Here is a 20,994-nt window from a genome sequence, read left to right as displayed (position 1 = left end):
GAGAGAACATGTGGCGCTTGGCTTTCTGGGCCTGGGTTAGCTCACTTAGTATAATCCTTTCCAGGTCCATCCATTTTTCTGCAAATTTCATAACTTCATTTTTCTTTACTGCTGAGTGGAACTCCATTGCATAAATGTGCCACATCTTCATTATCCATTCATCAGTTGAGGGACATCTAGGCTGGTTCCATTTCCCAGCTATTACAAATTGAGCAGCAATAAACATGGTTGAGCACGTATTTCTAAGGAAATGAGATGATTCCTTCAGATACACTCCTGGGAGTGCTATAGCTGGGTCGTATGGTAGATCAATCTTTAGCTGTTTTAGGAACCTCCACACTGATTTCCACAATGGCTGGACCAGATTGCATTTCCACCAGCAGGGTAGAAGGGTTCCACTTTTTCCACATCCCCGCCAACATGTATGATCATTTGTTTTCATGATGGTGGCCAATCTGACAGGAGTGAGATGGAATCTCAATATAGTTTTAATCTGCATTTCCCTGATGACTAGTGACATAGAACATTTTTTATATGCTTATATGCCATTCATATTTCTTCCTTTGAGAATGCTCTATTTAGCTCCATAGCCCATTTTTTGATTGGCTTGTTTGCTTCCTTATTATTTAACTTTTTGAGTTCTTTGTATATCCCAGATATTAATCCTCTATCAGATATATAGCTGGCGAAGATTTTTTCCCATTCTGTAGGTTGCCTCTTTGTTTTTTTCACTGTGTCCTTTGCAGTGCAAAATCTTTGTAATTTCATGAGGGCCCAATGATTAATCTATGGTTTTATTGCCTGAGCAATTGGGGTCGTATTCAGAAAGTCTTTGCCAAGACCAATATGTTGAAGGGTTTCCCCTATATTTCCTCTAGCACTTTCAGAGTTTCAGGTCTGATGTTAAGGTCTTTAATCCATTTGGACTTACTTCTTGTGCATGGTGACAGAGAAGAATCTATTTTCATCCTTTCACAGATATATGTCCACAGTTTTCCCAACACCATTTGCTGAAGAGGCTGTCTTTTCTCCAATGAGTATTTTTGGCATTTTTATCGAATATCAGGTGGCTATAGCTACCTGGACTTACATCTGGGTCCTCTATTCTGTCCCACTGATCTACATGTCTGTTTTTGTGCCAGTACCATGCTGTTTTTGTTACTATGGCTCTGCAGTATAGGTTAAAATCAGATATGGTGATACCAACAGCCTTATTTTTGTTGCTCAGTATAATTTTAGCTATACGAGGTTTTTTTGTGATTCCAAATGAATTTTTGGATTGTTTTTTCTATTTCCATGAAGAATGCCTTTGGAATTTTGATATGGATTGCATTAAATGTGTAGATTGCTTTAGGTAAGATTGCCATTTTCACAATATTGATTCTACCAATCCAGGAACAAGGGATGTTTCTCCACTTTCCAGGGTCTTCTGCAATTTCTCACTTGAGTGTTTTAAAGTTCTCATTGTAGAGATTCTTTACTTCCTTGGTTAGGTTTATTCCAAGGTACTTTATTTATTTATTTATTTTTTGAAGCAATTGTGAATAGAAGTGATTCTTTGATTTCATCCTCTGTGTGTTTGTTGTTAGCATATATGGAGGCTACTGATTTTTTTTATTTATTTTGTATCCTGCTACATAGCTGTAGGTTTTCATCAGTTTGACAAGCATTTTAGGGGCATTGAATGATCAAATATTTATAAAATCTCACAACACCTCTGGCAAGCAGGTAAGACAACACTTGATTCCTTCAAAAGCAAGCTCCTCCTGGAGACCCTCCTTCATCAAGATTGTCAAGTTTGTCATCTTCCCCTATGTAGCTAATAACAATAATAATGACAGGAAAACTATAAGAATCAGGAAGAAAATGATGGTAACTTTGGCGATCCAACATTTTTAGTGCCAACAAAACTTCCCTACAAATTTCCATATACATCTCCATCAGTGTATCCATGTCCAATCAGACACAAAGCTGTTTCCTTTGTTACTTAAATAAAATATCTCTTAAGTTCTACTAGTTGTTGAAGATACGACAAAAACAGAGAAGCCAATACCAGGGTGCTCATAGTCTAGTGATAGCCTTCACTTCCTCTCTTACCCACTTCCAGATCTCCTAAAAACCCACCTACTGGTGTCTTTAAAGGCTTAGGTTATTTCAAGTTAATGTTGTCATTCTCACATTAATATAGACATAAGATAAACCTAACAACAACAACAACAACAACAACAACACACACACACACACACAGAGAGAGAGAGAGAGAGAGAGAGAGAGAGACTTCTAAGCATTTAAGCAGCTCTGCAATGATTTGAACATAGTCACTGTCTAGAATCCATCTAAGTATGAACAATGCCAATAATCCTCTAAACTTAAAATTTCTATAACTGCCAAATTTTAGTAGTCATTAATCATGTGTGATTATTAAAATTGAAATTCAATTCTCAGTGCACGGATCATATTTCATGTGATCAAAAGCTACAAGTGGCCAGTGGCTATGGTATTAGACAGTAGAGACATGAACATATCCTTCACTGTGGAAGGTTTACAGGGAAGGTATACTTCATAGCTTAATTGGAATTCTCAGTGTTTCATTGTTTCAGGCCTCCTAGCTTGTAATGTAAGTTTCCAGATCTTATATAGGCCTTATCACTTGTAAACAGTATCCTAAATAGCTTGTCTGATGCTTATTAATCATCAGGAGGAAAATTCTCACATGGCCATTATTGAACATCTAAAGTTCTGAGACCTACACGGTCCTCATCTTCTCTATGCGCTTCCCAAATTTTGGAGGAAATAGGCATTTACTTCTGAACTGTGACTGAGCTCAGCACCCGCTACTCAAAAAAAGCCACCTAGTCCATTTTTTTTTTTTATTTCAGAACCCTCTTACCACTCCATTAAACCCATCATCTTTCTGTGACCAATTATGATCTTTTCTGTCCTATTCTTCAAATCATTATAGTGTCTCATCTTTATATTTAAAGCTCTTTCATAACTTTCTTGATTCCATCTTTGTCTCATTTCATTAAGTAAAATTTGTATTTCTCATATAAATACACTTGTTCTTGTTCTCTTCAAAGAATATCATCCCTCCTGATCCTTATCTCCACAACTTTAGCCTCCAGTTTGGTGGAACTGATACTATGAAAGTACCTGTAATTCCCTCAAATTCTCCATGTTTCTCACCTTACTATATATACCTCCAGAGTATTGTTGATGAGTACCCTTGTTCTTATAGTGTATTTATGGGTTATCTAATCTCAGTAACTATGAACATATACGGCTTATATCTAAGTCTTGATGCATTCAACCAATGATATAAAAATCTCATATTCTTGAGAATAGGTTCCATATGGGGTATTGAGCTACAATGATAAAATGCACAGAAAGGAATGAGACATGTGAAGCAATCACTGTCTAATTATAATAAAATATTTCTTGACAAGGGTGAAAGCCTTTCTTTGTGCACTAGGAGATCATACTAAAAATGCAAGTGAAATTTAGGAGATGAGACTCACTGACCACAAATTGACTTCTACTATAAAAAGCAAAACTACATTAGAAAAGGACAGGACACAATTTAAACAAATTTAACCCAAAAAATATAAAATCAATGATAGATAAACTTTATTTATTATTTATTTGAGAGAAATAAAGAGATATGTACACACACACACACATATATATATATATGGAGAGAGGGAGAGAGAGAGAGAGAGAATGGACATGCCAGGGCTACCAGCTGCTGCAAACAAACTTCAGATGCAAGAGCCACCTTGTGTATCTGGCTTATATGGGTCCTGAATTACTTAGGAAAAGGGTTGGCACACCAAGGAAACCACCCATGAAAAATCCTGAAACAGCGAAATGGATTGCAGTGTTTTAGTTTAGAAAAGAATTACTCTGGCTACTACATCAAATTGTTGACATACACAGAGAAACAAGACAGAAGAAAAGGCACCATGAAGAGACTGACTATACCATCTCTACTCTATGATTCAAAGCTATTGGAAGTCCCAGATGTCCGTTATTCATGAGTCATCTTGGCTCCTAAGTACAATGTATTTTTCTTATCAGTGCCCTATAATCTGTTCTTGAGAATATACATGTTCTGTGTATCAGTGCTTTTGATGTTAAGCCTAAAAGCGCAATCATAATATTTTGTGGACAGAACAGGGAGAATAGATCAATTTGATAGTGTCTAGCCCTCAATTATTAAATCATGGCATTGCATTATCAACTGCCTTGTTCCTCTGGCATTGTTTATGTTTTTACATGAGAAGGCTAACTCCAGTATGGGCATCCTCCCACTGCCAAGAATAAAGGCCCAGCTTTTTTTTTCCCAAAGCTTATCAAGCTTGCCTTGCCATTCATCCAGCTTTGCGGCATTTATGGAGAATGATTTTTTTTTTTTTTAATTCATAGAATGCCTGAAGACATTTACCCTTTAAAAGTAAAAAGCCTTAGCCAGGCATGGTGGTGTATGACTTTAATCCCAGCACTCGGGAGGCAGAGGTAGGAGGATCGCCATAAACGCAAGGCCACCCTGTGACTACAGAGTGAACTCCAAATCAGCTCTGAGCTAGACAGAGACCCTACCTCACCTTGGAAAAAAAAAAGCCTTGGGTAAAGCTGTAAAAGTTATATTTGTGCCAACATTTGTAAGAACAAGCACACATAATTTCACCTAAGTGGCAGAATAGTAAATGCAGACAAAATATATTGATAACCATGTATATACAAATTTTTATTTATATATTACCATGTATATACAAATTTGGGCTGGGCATGGTGGTACACGCCTTTAATCCCACCCCTTGAGAGGCAAGCGTAGGAGGATCAATGTGAGTTTGAGGCCACCCTGAGACTACATAGTGAAGTTCAGGTAAGCCTGGGATAAAGCAAGACACTACTTCAAAGCACCAAAAAAGAAAAAATAAAATGGGAGTTTAGATTATAGTTGAAAATTACACATATATTATATTTTAATAATTTTCTCAATATGAAGTCTCGATGTAGCTTGAGGGGAAGACTTGAAAGTAGACATTTTGTTTATATAAAAATAAGTTGTAATAAATTGGCTAAATACCAATGAAATACTTAAAACAGAAGTGGTAGTAAACTCCAGGTACTATTTGATTCATCTTCACAAAGATGTCACTCTTAATAAGCCTGGCCACAGACATGATAGAACTATGTTACCTCAGTTTTTCTTTGAGGAATTGTTTTGACTTTAACCATATGAGTTTTGACCTACAAATTATGATAAAAAAAACACTGCCCTCATCATATTTTGTGACATATCCAGTCATATATATATATATATATATATATATATATATATATATATATATATATAATACCTCCAAATATATGTTTATTTGGACTAATAAGAGAAGCTCATAAATATTGTGTGTTTCAGTGGGGGTGGAAGGAAAATTTTATTTCATAGTTTAAACATGTGGCACATTACTTTATACTGTTCATATGTTATAATTAATATAGGTAATGCAATAGGTAAGTTGTATTAAAGTGTGTTCTAATACCTTATTGAATGTTAAACATGAACTTTTATGCTCAAGGAAATCAATGTCACAATACTCTTAGGAGTGTATAATAAATGAAAGATTATTAATGTTCAAGTAAAAAATGATTCACTGATTAGGCTCAATAGTTTACATATGTCTCTTCAAGATTTGAGACTATTTTTGCCACGGGGAGACATGTGGCCTTGGGACTTTGCAACTGGCACAGTGCATGACTTAAATACACTTGGTCATTTTTCTCATGAGCTTGTAATATGTAGGAAATGGACCACAAATTTTACTTCTGCCATTCACAACTGAGATCAAATAGAATGGATTCTTGACTGCACCTTCAGCAAACTTTTGTATCATTAAATTAGATTGGAGGGCTGGAATGATGGCTAAGTGGTTGAGGCACTTTCCTGCAAAGCCAAATTACCCAGGTTTGATTCCCCAGGACCCACGTAAATTAGTTGTACAAGGAGGAAAACACATCTGGAGTTCGTTTGTAGTGGCTGGAAGTTCTAGCACACCCATTCTCTCTCTCTCTCCCTCTCAAATAAGTAAACAAAAATTTTAAAAAGCGTGTTAAACAGTACTTTGCAACAAAGGGATGGGTATAAGCATTATTCTTCAGAATTCTGATTATCATAATTTGTATCATATGATCAACTAAAGAAGATCATACTATATTGCATCAGTTTATTTTCACTGACTTGGTTTGTCCAGCATTAAGAAAACATCATATCCATTAAGATATATATATATATACACACATATATATGTGGTGTGTATGTGTGTGTGTGTGTGTGTGTGTGTGTGTGTTCAAAGGGAAAATAACTGAATCATATGAAAATGGGTTGCTTGATTATACTTGACACTAAACAGTTGTCCAGCTTGAAGTGTTTGTTACTGTCATTTCTATTGCTATGTCGTCACCAACATTTATTCAATTAGTTGGATGATACAATATCTGAATATGGCATTATTTCAAAGAGATAGTTTTGAGAGGGAATATAACAAAAATAAGGTACATATTAGAACCAAGAAACATTATAGGAAGGAGATTCTTTGTTTCAGGAAACATTTATTTTGGCATGCTGATGAAGCAACATAGAGTAATAGCCTGGTGTTTTCATCCTCCATGATTCTGGATGTCTCCATTTGAGGAAAATGGACCTAGGAAGTTTATTCATGAAGACACTAAATGATTCTTGCCACATGATTATTGAATACCATTCCTTCCATTCAGGCCAAATTGTTCCAAAGGCAATATGTGAGTCTGCAAGGTAGAAAGTAGAACATTTTGAGTTGTCTGGGGCTGAGTTATACTTTCCTTTTTTTGGCTTGCCAAAATTCAATCCAGTCAACTCTGCTCTTGATTGAAACATTATGACTAGATGAACAAGTGCAGAAAGAACAGCAATCAAGAGAATACAACTGAGTTCCTGTCCTTCAAGCACTCGTGCCTGTGACGCACTGGGGTCTGAGTTCTTGAAGCACACTGGCATAATTTCAGACTGCATTTCATTGAGCTAATCCCTCTGCCATGTAAAGGAATTGATGCATTTTTACAATTGAAATATAATTGAAGGATATGCCATTTTGTTGTACATTTTCTAGACAAGTCTGTACAATATGTTTGTAGTACATTCAACTCAACAATGCATCAAAACAAATTCAAAAAATTCACTAGATATTTTAGCCAGACATTATTGATATATTCTAATAAAAAACTCTTCAGATTTGACAAGGCAAGTGTCACGCTATAACTTTTTTTCAGATAAAAATATTAAAAATCAAAGATGATAGTGATTTCCCAAGTTCACATAGCTGTTAAGAGTCAGGTATTAGATATGAAGGTCAAATAGCCCATGGGAGATGGGACTTTGCTCACAGCGTGAACTGCTCACACTGCTGTGTGATTGCTAGGACACACTGTTGATGAAGGTGGTCAGGTTCTCCCCTCTAGGCTCTTAACTGGACCAAAAGAGCTAATTCTTCCCCCAGATAGCACTGTATAGTTTATCACCAGGGGAGCTAAGAAGCAGGAAGGAAGGTGGGACATTGAAGAGCTGTCTGAGTACTGACATTCATAGTTTTATGGTACGCACAGGACACAGTGAAATTTGGTTCTGTAATCTGTCACTTCACACGATGTTGAATACTGTTTACCCTCATGTACTGAAAGACCATTCCTAGGGTGGAGAGATTTCTGGTGTCCATATGCAGCAAACACAGAGAGAAGTGTACTATCAGAATTTATTTCCAGAATAATGGGAGGAACTCTGACTTTCCAAAAGACAGTTCACATTAATTTTTTGAACCAGATGGTGACAGATGCTCTGAGAAACTTGGGGTATATTAAGACATAGAAACCACTTTGTGGGGCATTGCACTGCACTGACTGAATCTGGAACAACCTGGATCTCAAATTAAATAATATTGATGATGTAACACAATGACTATAATAAAAATTCATGAACATATAAAATTGTATAAATCAACAAATGGATGGATGAATGTGTGAAGCAGTAAGACTGCCTCAGTGGAATGCTAATAACCTAGTAGGTCAGAAGAAATGATGGAATTTAAAACTCAGTAATAGATGCTAATGTGAGCAGATGAGTTTGATGAGAAATAGGGTATTTACATAATCATAGCCACAAATTAATTGATTTCCCTTCATAAATAACTTCAATTTAAAGGGGAAAACAGTAATGTTATGGTGAAGGACACTAATTTAGGCAAGTAATCAAAGCTAATATCTCCAATATACCATTATTGAGACAAATGAATATCCCAGGCCTCTTGCTGTGACACACTGATAGCATAACTTGCCACATGCTCAGCACCATGGCTTAGGACAAGAAAGAAAAAGCAAATAAACAGCAGAATGACTTCCAGATTAAGGGATGAAAAAGAGGTGCATAAAAGTCATGTACATAGGACCTCAACCTGAAGAAAAAAATAGTTAAAGGAAGACCAGCTGGAAAACTGAGGATCTTTCAGCCTACAAAAGACAAAGTGACCTTGTTAGTTTCAGCAGGCATTATAAATTTATATAATTGCACTTATAATTAGCCACCATATTCATGTTCCAATAACAGAAGATATCAAGTCATACTTTTTTCAGTTTCAAAATAGAAAAACAAAACAAATAGCTCACAAAGGTTTCTGTAGGTGGTAACAAGTAACATAGGAATTTAGATTCTCCATGCTACATAGGCAAAGTCAATGAATATTATAATGTCTGAACCTGCTGACTTTCTCAGATTTTCTCTGATTCCATGTATAACATTTTGTTAAACTCCATCTCAAGGACATGTCACCTTTAACCCATGAAATCCCATTTCTGACACCAAGACTTGTGTTTCATGACCCATAGATGCAGCTCTTGTCATAACCTTGAAGGGCAAAAACATTACACTTGAGAATTAGGATAATAATGAGCTCTTTTCTTCACATTTCAGAATTATTCAAATGTACAGTCAATGGATCCCAGTGGAAGCATATTTTTCTCTAATTTCTGCCTTAAGACTTTGTACCACGTTTCTCTGCTAGAACAAACATGGGGAAGTGTTCTGGGAAAAGAAGTATTTTAGTGAATCAATAAGTAGAACGGTTTCTTTAAAAGGGCTACAAATTCTGCCCATGTTTTTTTTTTTTCCCCTTAGAAACATGGGTGCACATGTTGAGAATCTAATCAGTCAAATTAATATACTCCAGTGGCAAAGCAGTGCATTGAGAACTAGGATTTGGGCATTTTGTATTACTTTCATAATGAGTATTTTTATTGCTTGGTGATGTTTTAATTTTAGCCTTCAAATGTGGTGAACACCAACACTGAGCTAAAGGCTAAGGGAGTGCCAAGAGATAGAGAACAACACTCCATCACACATCATGTTGTGTTTAAGATATACTACATATTCATAAATCATGAAAGATTCAGTGTGGTAAAAAAAAAAAAAAGACTTTCAATGCATGTGATAAATAATGAGATGTGAGTGGACAAAATGGCATTACCAGAAATTGAGAGATCTGAGTGGAGTTGAGGAACACAAATCTTGGAAGTTTACAATACATACTACTCTAACTTGACATCCTGGGTAGTTAGTTCCATTCTTGTTACTTACAGCTCTTCCAACTATACATTTGTGTGTACAATGAACTATTCATTAAAATAATTTAGGATATAGATTTATAAGGAGATACTTGTAGCTGAATTTTGAGTAAGGTTTTAAAGTCAGTTGTTTGAACAACATGACTTAAAATTATGCACAAAAATATTCCTTTCCTTTGTGAAGGTTGCCTGCTAAAAACTTCTACTCTGTCCATCAGTTCCAAATAATAGAAAATCAAGCAACAAGTGAAGAAAAAATAAATTACATCATACATTTAATAAATATTTGCTAAATCAAATTGACTGTTTTAAAGGAAACAGAATACTGTACATAAATAGACGAGTTTACAGCTAGACAATTAGAATTTATATCCAAATTTTCCATGTTCAAAATATAGCTTTATTTATTCATCTGCAAGATAGGAGTGCCAATGCCTCCAGAAGTCATTGAGCAGAAAAGCCATGATGGTGAAATTAATACATGCACATCTCCTTCCTAAATTATAATAAAATGTGGCTGTTTCCAGACACATGATTTCTTTTCAGTAAAATCATATTAATCATATTTTTATTACTAAACATTACTTATAGGTTGACTCATATTTTTGACTAAGGCAAAAGTAGAACTGAATTATGTAAGAAGTAATACACATTCTTTTCAGTAAAGAATGAGATGTGATGGTTCATAGAGGTTGTCTACTTGACAGGACCTAGAATCACCTGTGCGATATTACCTAGTTTAGATAGTGTAGCAGACAGCTTCAGGTTCACTGAGATGAACTTCTAGACCAGGTTATGGAGGGAGGGATATCTTTTGAAGCTTACAGATCTAGAGGAAGTTCTATAATGGAAGAAGAAGCTGGCCTGCTCTTTCAGGACCAAACACACAGAAAGAAGCACAAGCCAAAAGCCACATAGCACATCACACTTCAGGAATATCAACTGGGCACACTATGCATATCTTTAGATTGAAATATCAATCCCACCACCACACCTTAAGATCCACCGTGACACTGCCTCCAGCCAGGTGGTTGCAGATGCAAACTACAAGCTAACAAAATACTGAGTATATTGGGGGCCATGTATTGAAACTACCACAGCTAGCTTCTGGGCATACCTGTGAGGGATATGTTGATTAGATTAATTGAGGTGGAAGATGCACCTGAACTGAAGTTAGTGTCATTTCATGAGCTGGAGGCATGAACTGTATTAAAAAGAAAGAACCAGCTGAGGATAGGCTTTCATCACTCCTCTTCTTCACTGTGGACTGAATGTTCCCATCTCTGATTCAAATGCCTTTCACCATGCTTTTTCCACCATGATGGACTATAACCTGGAGCTATAGGATGAGATAAACCCTTCCTTCACAAGATTGATTTTTGTAAGTATCTTCAACTAGCAATGAGAAGATAACCAAAATGGATGATTTCCCAAATTCATTCACAGTGTAATGAAACATGGAGGGATAGATAGTTCACAGAAGAGATTGTTACAAAGAACAGTACTTGGAGTGATGTCCATGGAGCTCATGAAACTCAGATCTTTCCAATACTGCACCTCTAGGAAGCCATATCACTAGCATTGTCTTCTCTGCTGTAACTCTGTCAAGTAACCTAATTTGTGCTATTCGGATTGTCTGAGCCAAAGACAACTAGTTTTTCAGGTGACTAAATGGGGGCAGGATAAAATTCACTGAAATGAAAACTTATGATAGTAAGTGGGAACTTATTCTTAGAGAAACTTACTCTTAGTGAAATAACAAATAGTTTTGAGTGACAAGCTGATTCAGTAAATTCCATCTTTGAAGATCTGAAAGTTGAGTGACTCTTAATAAAACACTCAATATCACAGTATTTTTGGTACATTAGTTCTGTTTTTGAACTAAGGATATGCAGTCTCATGACATGAACTATTTCTTTAAATCTAGGCAAGAACCTCTCTACTACTATTATTTAAGAATCACAATTACAGAATTTTCAGATAAGATGGCTGTACAGGAGTCACACCAAGCCAGCCTAGGGAGGGATTTAAGAAAAACCACAGAAAAATACACTTTTCTTCCAAAAAGTAAAGGTGTATAGGTTTTTAATGGGCATAGCAGAAAAGCAAAATAGACCAAGATCTACCAGAAATGAGGAAACCAGCCAGAATCCCATGTAGGTGCTTGTGGCCTGCATGGATCCACATGCCTTCCCACCCTGGTGCTGAGCTACAGGGACAAAGAGCACACTAGGGGGTTTTCCAAACTCATCAAACCTGAAGTTGAGATAGTGGAGATCGGCTAAGGAGTTGCTGAAAGAGATACAGGTGGGATGAGCTGAACAGTTCCAGTACAACTGCAGGTTTCCTGTACTCTCCCATCCTCCAACCATCAGAAGCTCAAACCTCCAGAGAACATATTTAGGCTCCAGCAGCAGGGCATCAAGCACAGATGATCAGAGCACCAGCTTCAGAGCATAACACGGAGGGATAAAGGCGGGCACTCAGCATTCGTGAGATTAGAAACCACTACAAAAGGTAACAAGCCCAACTGACAAAAAGCAGGTACATAGGCCTGCAATGGAAGTGCTCATCTCTCTTTCTATGTTGGACAGGTTATGGGTTATGTATTCATGGTTGGCTTTCCCATTTTCAGTTAAGCTATATTTGGGGGTTAACTATTATTGCCTTTGATGCTTTTAGACTTATAAGGCCGTTGTCCTTTTCTTCTGTCATTACTGGGGGCAGAGTCTGATTCAGGACCAGGCTGACCAGGAACCCATTTCAGAAGAGAAATCTCAACCTCCCAGGTGACAGGATTAAGGGTGTAGAGCAACATACACCTTTAGAGATTTTGGCTTTATAAAGTTATCTGTATGTTTCAACCCCTGCACTTGCATACTCTGTGCTGGTTTTTATAGAATGTGTATATTGATCATTTGAATTTTAGATTTTTCCAGTAAATTGCTCCACCCAGCCCACTAGAATACTTGAATAGCAGGCAAACTCAACACCTAGGATGACTTATGCAGGTGGATTGCAGTACAAGAGCTACACTTGGCACCTTAAACTCCTACTCTGAAGGTACATGAAGTTGGATTTTCAAGTCTAAGAGCACCACAGATAATTAGAAAACCTAAGCATCAAATCAGCTCAGGATGAAAAATTGCTACATTAGAATACAAGAAACATGAAGAATCAAGACAATACAATCCCACCAAAAAATTATAACTCCATCAGAAATGTCCCCCAATGGGACTGTTTTAGATGAAATGCCTAACAAAGATTTCAAAAAATTATTTTATCTATACTCAAAAAATCAAGGAATAAATCAAAGGAATCAAAGAAAACAAAGGAATTAAAGAAGAAAACAAACTCCTGAAGGAATTCCAAGAGAACAAAGAAAACCAGCTTAATGAAATAAGGAGGTCATTATAAGACATAAGTAAAGAAATAGGTATTAATAGGGATTTCAAGATATTTGGGACACTATGAAAAGATCAAACATAAGAATTCAGGGCATAGTAGGAGAAGTATTTCAATCAAAGGGCATTTGGATTTTTTTTCAACATTGGATTGTTTTCAACAAAATCACAGAAGAAAAGTTTTGCCAAATTTGAAAAGAAATGCCAATGAAAATACAAGAAACTTTTAGAACACCAAACAGACAAAACCTGAAAAGAGCCTCTCCTTGCCATGTTATAATTTAACTACTAAACATGCAAAACAAAGAAAATATATTGAAATCAGTTAGAAATTAAAAGCTAGTCACCTATAAAGGCAAGCCCATCAAGATAACAGCAGATTAATCAACACAAACTTTAAAAGCCAGAAGGGCTTGAAATGATGCATTCCAAGTTCCGAAAGATAACAACTGTCAACCAAGATTACATTATCCTGCAAAGCTGCTACGTCCACGGCGACCTCGCCTGTGTAGCAAGCAGAGATGCTTCTGTACTGGAAGAGAGTTGAAGACAGAGGGCCAGCACTCCTCAGACGGATGCCCCCGGTGACCCCTTGGCAGTCAGTTACTGTAATGGTTCCTGCTGCCCATAAGAAGTCACAAAGACCCGATTGCTGGTGCCAATGTGCTGTTTTCTGCGCTCTGTTTCTTTCCTGCTTTCTTCTAGCTGTTTGTCTAAGAACAGCTAATTCAACACTTATTAGTAATCATGCACGCAATCAGAGTACAAGAAACAATCTAAGCATTGAATGTGCCCCTCCTATGATTAGGGCAATGGAGGGAATGTATAACTCTACTAAGAATAAAAAATTAACTTTAGGACATTTTTTTGATGGTGTAGAGCAAAAACAGCTTATGATGTTTGAGAACGATACTGAGCCTGAGAATATGAAAGTAGAAATGTTGATTGGTAGTGTTCATAAGAAGCATGACAGTTCTGCAGAAAAGGAGTTACAAAACTTAGGCATTCCCACCAGGAAACTTCCTGGGGGATATGTTCAGTACTTGATCAAGGGCAGATGGTGGAGTCCTAGAGCTGGAATCTACTTAGTTCCACTCCCCTATGAGGGAGGATATGATAGATTCGGTAATAGATGGGTGAATTATAAAAAAAAAAAAAAGGAGGCTATGGCATTCTCTTCCACTTATGGGAATGCTTAGCAAGGAAGCGTAAGCCTTGGTGTTTATACAGTCCTTGGGGTATAAGAAATAAGTAACCTGTTTTTCACCTTACACCTTTTACCCTAGTTTCTGTTTGTATAATGTTGTGGTCAATGGTGCGAGACATGCTTCTCAGAAAATGGGTACATTTCCTGCCTGATAAACACTACATGTATGCTTAGAGTAGAACAATACTTAAGATTGTTTAGATTAATAATTCTTAAGATCACTTGTTCAATCTGTATAAAACCTTAATGAAAACTTTAGTAAATCGCAGCAGCATATTCAACTTAGAGTGTGTCTGTCTGTCATTTCCTCACCGAATCCCGAGTTCTCCTTGAGCCTTCGCCCTTGTTCTCCCTCGGTCCTGATCTCCCCGAGAGTCAGTCCGCGGCACAAAGCTATCCAAATTGATGGAGAAATAAGGATTTTCCACAACAAAAAACAGACTAAAGGAATTTATGACAGCTATGCCAGTTCTAAAGAAAATACTTGAAGGAATCCTTCGTGCTGAAGAGAAAGCAAACCACAAACATGAGGAAACAGGAAAAAAAATAAACCATACTCAAACCACAGTTCAAATAAGAGCAAAGAGAAATCAAGGATCACGACAAAACACAAGGAATGGTGAGAATAAACACATACCTTTCAATAATAACACTTAATATAAATGGCCTCAAAGCCCCAACCTAAAGACACAGGTTTGCAGACTGGATTAAAACACAGGATCCTGCTGTTTGTTGCCTCCAGAAAACTCATTTCTTAATACAAGATAGACACTGACTTAAGGTGAAAGGATAGAAAACAGCATGTGAAGAAAATGGGCCTACGGAACAAGCAGGTGTTGCTATCCTAATATCTGACAGGATAGACTTCAAACCAATATTAGTGAGGAAAGATAAAGAAGGTTCCTTCATACTGATTAAAGGAACCCTCCAACAGGAGGACATTATAATCTTAAGCATCTCTTCACCTAACATGGGGGATCCCAATTTCATCAAAGAAACACTATGAGACTTAAGGTCACAGATAACACCAAACACAATTTTAGTGGGTGACTTCAATACCACACTCTCAATTGAAAGGTCATCATAGCAAAATATAAACAGAGAGAGAGATCTGTATTAAATGATGTTATGGGGGCTAGAGAGATGACTCAGCAGTTAAGGTGCATGTCTGTGAAGACTAAGGAACCACGTTTGATTCCCTGGGTCCCATATAAGCCATATTCACAGGTGGCAGATGTGCCTGGAGTTAGTTTGCAGTGGCTAGAAGCCCTAGCATGCCCATTCTCACTTTCTCTTTCTATCCCTATCTCTCTTCCCTCTCTCTGTCTCTAATAAATAAGTAAAATAAAAATAAAATCTTAAAACAATAATTTCATGGAACAAATAGAGCTAACAGATATCTACACAATATTCCACCTCAATGCTGCAGAATATACATTTTTTTTCAGCAGCACATGGAACATTCCCCAAAATAGACCATATATTAGGACACAGGCAAATCTTAACAAATATAGGAAAACTGAAGTAATCCCTTGTACCCTATCTGACCACAATGTGATTAAACTACAAATCACCAACAAGAAAAACTACAGAACACAAAATTCATAGAGACTAAACAGTACACTATGGTACAAAATGAAGGCAATCATAAGTGTTATCGCTAAGTGTCTATATTAAAATATTAGAGTGGTCACAAGTAAACAATTTAATCTTCACCTTAAATCCATGGAAAAAGAACAATAAGACAAGTCAAAAATCATTAGACAGGATGAAATAATAAAGATTAGGACAGAAATTAATGAAATAAAAAACAAAGAAACAATCCAAAGAATCAATGAAACAAAGAGTTGATTCTTTGAAAGGATGAACAAGATTGATAAGCCCTTAGCATATCTGTCCAGAAGTAAGAGAGAAGAGACAAAATTTAATAAAGTCAGAAAGTAAAAAGGCATCATTACAGCAGATACCAAAGAAATTCAGAAAATCATAAGGTCATACCCTAATAATATATACTCTGCCAGGTTTTGTGGTACACGCCTTTAATACCAATGCTTGGGAGGCAGAAGTACAATGATCACTATGAGCTTGAGGCCACCCTGAGCCTACATAGTTAATTCCAGGCCAGCCTGAGTCAGAGTGAGATTCTACCTAGGGAAAACAACAACAACAACAAAAAGAATATATGCGCCTATAAGTTTGAAAATCTGAAAGAAATGCATTATTTCCTTGATTCATATGACCTACAACAAATAAATAAATACAAGATAAACCATTTAAATAGACCTATAAAAAGTACAGAGATCCAAGCTGTTATAATAAATTTCCCAACTAAAAAGCGTCCAGGCCCAGATGGATTTACTGGTGAACTTTACCAGATCTTCATGGAAGAACTAACACCACTGCTTCTCAAAATTTTCATGAAATAGAAATGGAAGGAATTCTACTAAACTCCTTCTATGAAGCCAGCATCACACTAATACCAAAACCAGACAAAGACAGAAAATTCCTGGCCAATATCCCTTATAAACATAGATGCAAAAATTCTGATCAAAATATTGGCAAATAGGGCTGGAGAGATGGCTTAGCGGTTAAGCGCTTGCCTGTGAAGCCTAAGGACCCCGGTTCAAGGCTCGGTTCCCCAGGTCCCACGTTAGCCAGATGCACAAGCGGGCGCATGCATCTGGAGTTCGTTTGCAGAGGCTGGAAGCCCTGGCGCGCCCATTCTCTCTCTCTCCCTCTATCTGTCTTTCTCTCTGTGTCTGTCACTCTCAAATAAATAAATAAAAATGAAAAAAAAGAGAAAGAAAAATGAAGTTATAAAAAACAATATATTGGCAAATAGAATACAAGAATATATCAGAAAAATTATCCACCCTGACCAAGTAGGCTTTATCTCAGAGATGCAGGGATGGTTCAACATATACAAATCAATAAATGTAATGCACTATATAAATGGACTGAAGAACAAAAATCACATGATCATCTCAACAGATGCAATAAAGGCATTCAACAAAATCCAACATCCCTTCATGCTAAAAGTCTTACAGAAACTGGGAATATCTCAACATAATAAAAGCTACTAATGACAAACCTTCTGCCAATATAATAATACTAAATGGGGAAAAGCTTGGAAGTTTTTCCACTAAATTCAGGAACAAGATAAGGGTATCCACTGTCCCCACTTTTATTTAATATAGCACTGGAATTCTTAGCTATAGCAATAATGCAAGAGACACTCATAAAATCGATACAAATTGGAAAGAAAGAGATCAAATTATCATTATTTGTATATGACATGATTCTATACACAAAGTATCCTAACTAATCTACCAGAAAACTCTTAGAGCTGGTAAACATCTATAGCCATGTAGCAGAATACAAAGTAAACACACAGACATCAGTAGCTCTCCTATATATCCACAAAAACACATTGAGGATGAAATCAGGAAATCTTTCCCATTCACAATTGCCTCAAAATAAATAAATAAATAATGTGCCTTGGAATAAACCTAACCAAGAAAGTGAAGGATTTCTACAATGAGAACTCAAGTAAGAAATTACAGAATACACTAGGAAAATGGAGAGATATCCCATGTTCTTGTATTGGAATAATCAATTATTGTGAAATATCAATCTTCCCAAAAGCAATCTACACATTAAATGTTATCCCCATTAAAATTCCAATGGCATTCTTCACAGAAATAGAAGAAAACAATCCTAAAAATCCATTTGTAAGCACAAAAAACCTCAAATAGCCAAAACAACTTTGAGCAACATAAGTAAGCCCAGTGGTATCACCATACATGATTTTTTTTAAGCTGGGAAGATTTATTATGGCTACAGGCTTGAGGGGGAAGCTCCATGATGGATGGGGAAAATGATGGCATGAGCAGAGGGTGACCATCACCCCTGGCCAACATAAGGTAAACTGTAGCAACAGGAGAGTGTGCCAAACACTGGCAAGGGGAAACTGGCTATAACACCTATAGGCCCAGCCCCAACAATACACTGCCTTCTGTGGGTGTTAATTCCCAAATGTCCATCAGCTGGGAACCTAGCATTCAGAATATCTAAGTTTATGGGGGACACCTGAATCAAACCATCACATCTTACCCCTGGCCCCCATAAACTGGTAACCATACATGATGTAACATGCAATGCATTAATTTAACTTTAAAAGTCCCCATAGTTTTTAACAATTCCAATGATGTTCATATATCCCCCTATTCCATGGTCTTTTAATTGAACCATTATACAAAAAAAAAAAAAAAAACCCTCCAAAAATCACATAATGGCACAGAATAAACATTCACACTGCAAAAGATGGCATTGGGCATAGCAAAGAAACATTCAGCAAATACAAGATTTAAAACAACCAGGGCAAACATCAAACTCTATAGATTCAGGTCCAACAACTCTAGCCAGTGACAAATTTTCAACTCTAATAATTTTAACCAGCAAAAAGTCTGACATTCCAATTCCGCCCCTCCAGCTAGACTAATCAGAGTCCTAGAAAACTTCATCCGGGCCAGCAGCTTTCCTTAGCAGCCATCTCATGGTCCTGGCATCTCCACTGGGTCTCCACTGCAATCCACAGTTCATCCTCATGGCTCCATAGGGTCTCCATGCAGGCATCCAACAAACCTGCTTCACACTGCCCATGGCCATTTCCAAAACAGAAGACCCTGTTTCAAACTCAATGACCCTCTCTTTCCTGCATTTCTTATACTCCACAAAACCAGGTAGGGTGCCAATTTGTTAATCCAGGGGGTAATAAAGCACACTTTGAAGAACAGGACACTCCTTCAACATTCAGCCCCCTTCAAAATAGTCTACATTTTTCCTGTTACCTAGTGCAGGTCAACTAACCCAGTCTCAAAGGTTTTAATCTCTCAATTGCAGCTGAATGGGCAGCAGTTCTCCCAAAGATTTTCTTTCTGTGCCATCTCTTTCTGCTCACACCAGTTCATTTCTATACAAAGCAACCCTGCATAACTTCTCAGGACATGGGCATAACAGCAAGCTTTTCATACAAACTGCTAGCCCAGTCCAGGCAAAACTCTTTCTCACCCTCATAAACCAAACCTCAGAGTCCATAATTCTTATTGCATTTCAGGTCTTTCAACTCTGAACATAATAGTCCATCAAGCTGTACTTATAGCATTGCAAGACATCTCTTAAGCCAAGGTTTCAAATCCTTCCACATTCCCCTTGAAATTCAGCCCCAAAAGGCCAAAGCCACATAGTCAGGTGTCTTGCAGCAAATGACACCACTCCTCTGTACCACTTTACTGTTGCAGTCTGGTTCACATTACTGGTAGAAATCACCCAACCAAGAGCAGTTTGTGGGGGAAAAGGGTTTATTTTGGCTTATAGGCTTGAGGGAGAAGCTCCACGATGGCAGGGGAAAACGATGGCATGAGCAAAGGGTGGACAACACTCCCTGGCCAACATAAGGTAGACCATAGCAACAGGAGAGTGTGCCCCACCAAACAGGATTTTAAGCCATATTACAAACTCATAGTAAAAAAAAAAAAAAAAAGAAAAAAACAGCATGGTATTGGCACAAAGACAGACATGTAGATCAATGGAAAAGAACAGAGGACCCAGAGACAGACTCTTAAGTGGTTCTGGGAAAACATGATATTTATATGTAGAAGGATGAACATAGATCCTTGTCTTTCTCCATGCACAAGAATCTAGTCCAGATGGACCAGGGACCCTAATCTCAAACCTGATACTCTGAAAGTGCTAGAGGAAATGGTAGGGGAAACCATTCAACATATTGGCATAGGTAATGACTTTCTGAATATAAACCCAATCGCCCAGGAAATAAAAACACTAATCAACTACTGGGATCTCATGAAATTACAAAGCTTTTGTACATCAAAGGACACTGTGAATAGAGTAAAGAGACAACCTACATAATAGAAGAAAATGTTTGCCATCTATACATCTGAGAGAAGATTAATATCCAGAATATACAAAGGACTCAAAAAACAAAACAATAAGAAATAATCCAATTAAAAAATGAACTATGGAACTAAATACAGAGTTCTCATCAGAAGAAATATAAATGGCATATATATATATGACTGTTGTATATCCTTAGCCATCAGGGAAATACAAATTGTAACTACTTTGAGATTCCATCTCACTCCATCAGAATGGCTATCAAGAAAACAAGTGACCATAAATGTTGGCAAGGATGTGGAAAAAGGGGACCTCTTCTATACTGTTGGTGGAAATTTAGTCTGGTACAGTCATTGTGGAAATCAGTGTAGAGGTTCCTGAGACAGTAAAAAATAGATTTACCATATGACCCAGCTATAGCACTCAAAGGCGTATATCCTAATGACTTTTCTCACTACCTTAGAGGATACTTACACAACCATGTTTATTGTTGCTGTATTCACAATAGCTAGGAAATAAAACCAGCCTACATGTCCCTACATGAACTAATAGTAAAGATATGGTACATTTACAATGGAGTTCTATTCATTGGTAAAGAAAAGCAAAATTCTGAAATTTTCAGGGAAATTAATGGATCTGGAAAGGATTATACTAAGTGAAGTAACTCAGGCCCAGAAAGCCAAGCTTCACATGTCCTCTTTCATATGTGAATCCTAGCTAGAAATGTGTAGAATTGTGTGTGAGCTGGAACTAAAAATCAGTAATAGAGTCCAGTAAGCTAGAAAAAGGCTATAAGGGAGGGAAAAGAGGGAAGGACTTAAG

This window comes from Jaculus jaculus, chromosome 5, assembly GCF_020740685.1.
Source record: "Jaculus jaculus isolate mJacJac1 chromosome 5, mJacJac1.mat.Y.cur, whole genome shotgun sequence".
Classification (NCBI taxonomy): domain Eukaryota; kingdom Metazoa; phylum Chordata; class Mammalia; order Rodentia; family Dipodidae; genus Jaculus; species Jaculus jaculus.
This window is presented reverse-complemented; position numbering follows the sequence as displayed.